Source organism: Ascidiella aspersa, chromosome 4, assembly GCF_963924565.1.
Source record: "Ascidiella aspersa chromosome 4, kaAscAspe10.2, whole genome shotgun sequence".
Lineage (NCBI taxonomy): Eukaryota > Metazoa > Chordata > Ascidiacea > Phlebobranchia > Ascidiidae > Ascidiella > Ascidiella aspersa.
Window position 1 is genome coordinate 22,136,335 of NC_139450.1, and position 5,550 is coordinate 22,141,884.

At 36.8% G+C, this 5,550-nt stretch overlaps 1 pseudogene; it reads right to left on the bottom strand.

Moving 5' to 3' along the window:
• Positions 1–4,678: 4,678 nt before the first annotated feature.
• LOC146148668 (uncharacterized) lies at positions 4,679–5,171 on the bottom strand (annotated as a pseudogene).
• Positions 5,172–5,550: the final 379 nt, after the last annotated feature.

Genomic DNA, 5,550 nt, shown 5'->3' on the forward strand with positions numbered 1-5,550 from the left:
GAGAGCTTGATGCTAATTGTGATTTTTTATCATACCAATAAACCATAAAGTATATCTAAACGAAAGTTATAGTGATTGAAAAGTTGCTTTTACGAAAGGTTTAGGTTTAAATCAAAGTTTTAATCTGGTAACCCTGCTACGGACCGGTAACGAATTCCTCGCGGACCGGCGGTTGCCGACCACTGTGTTAGAACACCCTTTTCAAGCGTTTTGCACGGTGCATTATATACTCATCGTCAAAAAGTTTTGACACCCATTTAATATTTAGCGACATGATATATGCGTCAAAGTCCAACATATTTGCTCGTCGGTGTTCAGTCTTTGCGCATAACTTCGTTCGCGTAATTCTCTCCCATCTAGATCCCCAGATAAACTGAAATAATTTCGTTTTAACTTTACGCAACCATGATTCGGGCAAGTTGACCGGAAGAACACTAATTTTGTAAATTAGTGTGGGAATTACTAAACTTTTTAGTATACAAATTCGTCCCAGAAGAGTTAGCCCCCGAGAGGACCAAATATTTAAAACTAACTTCACTAATTTTATTTATAACTTTACCAAAGTTAAGCGTAAACAGTTCCTTTGGGTTTTTTAGTGGAATTTTTATACCTACTTAAATGAGTGTTCTGGCCACTCGAGGCCTTTGTTCGCGTAAGGTTTTTCTGTCGAAGAACGATTGGCTCCTACGTGGAATGCAAGCGATTTTTGCATATTAATTTTACATCCGGACATGTCTCCAAATTTATCTAGCACAACAAATATTCGTTCGAAATCAGTTTGTTCAGCACTGCCTCACCTGTCAACATCTGGCAAAGCAAAAGATATATCAAGCAAAAGTTGTATCATATCTCTATCGCAAATTTTACGTTTCTAAAGCTAAAGCGTGCTCTATTTTTTCTTCTATGTTGCGTTATTCATATCCAGCGTTCAAGCGGTCAAAATATGTTAGAAAATGGGTTAGTGTTGAAATTATTAGGGGAGTTAGTGATGTACTTAGAGGTGGGGTTTGAGGTTAGTTAAAGTGTCGTTTAGGCCTGATTCAGACCTTTTAGGTATTATTCCGACGGATTTATGACTTGTTTCGATTTAGATGGTACTAAATTTTGGCCTTATTCCGAATTGTGTTTTATTCTGGCGTTGGTGTTGTTCTTATCTCGGTCTTATGGCTGAAGTCCGATTTGAGGCATGCCTCAATTGTGACGTCCACGCTATAAAACCTCTCTTTGTCCAACTTGAATGCCCGCATAGGGTGTTTTTAAATATTGTACTCTTAATTATATAATTTGTTATGTAGCATTGATTAACAGTACCACAACGATCACAGGCGTGCCACACCTTCAATTGTCATGCACCGTTACCTCATAAACGATGTATAGTCATGCTTACGTTTGCTATATTAATGTAGTTTTACTACTTTTCAGTCATTTTGTTTTTACTCTTTGAATGGTTTTTGAGATTTGCGCTGAACTCAGTCAGTTGCTGCTCGAAACGGTTTGCTAACATATTTATTTGTTTTCGATGCGCAGTTCATACAATGGCAAAAGCTAAACAAAAAAAGTTCAAACTTTTTTTTATATTTTTATTAGTACGATACCGTGTTTGTGGTTGTTAAAGAAAAACGTAACTCAAAAAAATTTGTGCCTCACCATAGGAACCTCACCGCACGTCACTGGTCACAACCCGACTTGGATAGGTCCGCAAGATTTTTTCATTTCCTGAAGGTAATAAGCATTCGAAGGCCCCATGAAAGAAATTTCACTCACTGACAACTTAATCCAAAAAAGTTCCTACATCGAATATTGCACCAACGCTTAAATATTTTAACATGTTTAATCCTATTTCATTTGCTGCAACAAAAAAATCTGTGTACGAACATGTTACGGGGCAAAGAATAGCAAGCACAACATTTTGACAAGCCACTACAGTAAACAATACTTTCCGGTGGAAAAAAGCTCAAACCTTGGTCTAATTCAGTGATTCTCAACCTTTTTTAGTGCAAGAGCCGCATTTCAAACCTAAGGTTTGCAAGGAGCCGCATAAAAAACAAAAGTAGGCATATAATTAAAAAACATTAAGAAAGCAACTAGAAAACAACAAATATACATTACGCTAGCCTAGCCTAACTAATTAACAGTGTTTGCCATAGCTTGTCGATCAGGACTAAATATATTGTGACGTAACAAACCACAAAATTATTTTAAAGAGCCGGACGGAAGTACCCGGTAACATTAGTACTTCGTACTCGGGATCCTTGCTGATACAATTCATTAATTCTTGATTTCTCTTACTTACTTTGTTGCAATTTTGCTACTTATAACTAATTTTTCACTCGGTTAGAGAGCCGCAAAATGTTCAGTTGAGAGCCGCGGTTGAGAATCACTGGTCTAATTGCAACAGAAGGTTTTGTTTATGAATCATACCGGAAAGGGTCCCTGGAACTCCCCCCACAACCCCCCCAAAAAATATAGTGTCTAACACGTCATAATGAAGTCAAAACCATGAGCATGTTAATATAGGCTGAAATTTTACAATAGTCCTAACACCTTGAAATTAATCTCATATGAAAGGTAAAGTTTAAATAATCAAAAAGACAATAAATAAAAACGATTATACAAATAAAGATATTGCAAGATCAACATTTAAAGAACTAACTGGTTTCGATTACGGAAAAAAACTAATAACATAATGATTTGTCAAACGCACGTCAAAATCGCGATACGCTCGATACAAACAAATTGATTTAAAATCTTAAAATTATTAAACACGAAAAATGCTTCAGAATTTGTTTGTTGGAAAAATCAACAGGTTAAGCCATGGGTGGGCAATTAGTGCATAGGACGCTGTTTGTCTGTAAAGATGCACATGGAATTTAGGAGAAAGATAGAAGAAATTCGTGCTAAGCGCGATAATATTTTCCGTTTTAGTATTTAAAACAGGCTAAAAATCAAATTTGGCCGGGTCATTACTAAAGAGTGTTTACGACACAACCAAATATGTGAAAACTCGTGTTTTTTTACTTAGCTTATGCACTTGTTTTTAATTAGGTTATGTATTTTAGGAAAATAAGCCGCGGGCCGGATTAAACTGCTTGGCGGGCCGGATTCGGCTCGCGGGCCGTATGTTGCCCAGGTCTGGGATAAGGTAATAGGGCATAAAAGTCTATGTGAAAATTTGATAGTGATGTCAATCCACAAATATTGTTTCAAAGTTTGGTAATTGCTGCGAATAACTTAGATGTTTTCAAAGAGTGTTTTAAGTTTGAATTGTTTACTCAACCGCCAGACCTTTCCATATCCCCTTTCATTACGCGGCCAGCATGCAAACCACTTTTGCAAATGCGTTATGAACATGATGAACAATTGTGAATGATATTCCAATAACCTCGAACCAGTTTATGACTGTGGCTGGTGGAAGAATCCCATTTCAAGTATTACCATGGATCCCAGAAATTCACACTTCGTCCACCATCGCGAGAAGAACACATGGAAATACTGGAGTAAATGTTGACTTCCGTGGCGACATGCTACGAAAGGAGCAGTTTCTGAGAAATTAAAAAAATATATTAAATTGCTTGGGTCATATCACACTAAAGGCAAATGTACGTTCCTTCATGCTCCGGAAGATGCTGATGATCTAGTCTTTTAAATAAACCAACACAATTATAGTTGGGGTGATAAAGATTTCCGGTCCCTTCATTCGTCACGCCGGCGTAAATGAGCATAGTCCCTACAAGTTGTATTTTGGTCCTGTTCTAAAAAGTATATATCCAGCACAAAAACTTGGAAAATCACATTAGTAGAGTGCCAACTTGATAAAGAAATACCACAGAGTTCAATATTCCTACACGCAATACTTGGATGCGGAAATAGGAAAACCTAAAGGAATAGGAAAACCTAAAGTTCGGAATAGGAAAACCTAAAGCGTTGACTCTATTTGCGAAAAACAAAGGGTTCCGTGATTGTGTCTCATTATTCTATTCATCTGCATTGTCTTCTATCGCTGTCATTGAAAACGGGCGCAAAGCAGTAGGTCTTCTTTATAATGGGGATGCCGGTGAAACGGGAAACCAGTTAAGACACATAAAATTCTACTTGCAGATAGCTAGCAGTTCTACAAAGTGTGTTGAACCCATAGACATCTTAAATAGAAGGACTGGTATCTTATATGCTCGGTATCTGGAACTTGGGTCCCAAGTTGGAACTTGGGTCCCACCATAATTTGTGTCAAATACATGGTAGAACCTTCATTCTGGTGTCTCTTGGGGGGATTTGAAGGGTGAAGAATTACCTTTTCATACTTTTAACCTTCTACCAGGTCATCTGAAGGTCATTTAAAGGTCAAATCACATAAAAATAGCACAAAATCACTCAAAATATTACATATTTTCTCACTTAAACAACTGAAACACATAATATGTTACCCTGTGACTGAATTAAAATCTATACATGGACAGTTTAGCCTGGATAGTTCAACAGAAATATATCTTAGACGAACAACTTAGTTATTCTTGAAATAACATAATTAAAAGTTTTCTACAATATATATTCAATATTTTTAGGGAAAAATTGCTAGAACAATGTTATTTCAAGGGACTCATCACAATGAAATTTGTAGAAATGAGTAATCAAACTACTTGTTGGCATTCTAAAGATACAGTTTTCAGTAGAGGGTCTTTTTTTAGTTTTTTTTGTCACTGTTGTCAAGCACAAATGCTTTCAAAAGAATGTTTGATAAAGTAAGACATCCTTGAATTACAACATTGGAATATCGATACGAAGCAAAGCATGGCTGAGATGAGCTCGGCAGCAATGCAAGTTGCACTTATCAAACAGTTTATAGGCTGAGTGTACGAAATGTACTGTTAAGAGTAGAGGTACAGTTAGTCCACCTCTATTTAAGTTTGTGGGAAACTCCGAATTAATCTGATGGTCGTCGTCATTTTCAGTTTCGATACGCAAGATATTAGCTCGATATTTGTGTTCCAAATATGCTTCTGCAGTTTGATTGGTAAGCTTCTGCGTCCGACATCGACCACCTGACCATGCACAAGAGGCTATAATGTCACAAGTTTCATTAAGTTTCTTGAAACTAGTGCAGTTCTTGGTCCATGGTTTTAACGACACTCATCACGCATGTTAATACCGGAATATCGACCTTTCACATTCATCATGAGAAAAAATGAAAAAAAAAATGATGGTGCCCTCGTTAATGCCAAGTTTATCCTTTAGAGTTGAAAGAGCAACTGTCTTGTCATTGAAGATCTGGCATACAAAAGGCACGCTTTGTCTCTGCAAAGATTTTGGGTATACAGCTGTGTATGTGATTTTGGTAAGACAGATGCTGTTTTTCCGGTCTTCATTGTACAGTGCTTCTATGTCCTTCCATCGTGCAATATATGTGTTTCCATCTTTTGTGAAAGAAAGTTCCTTAACATGCACCGTTATCAAGTTATTTCTTATATTTTTAAAAGAATAAACGTAGTCAAAAACGAGGAAAGCATAAGAATTTATAGCGTCAATAGACTGTACCAGGGCCATGTAATTTACCAT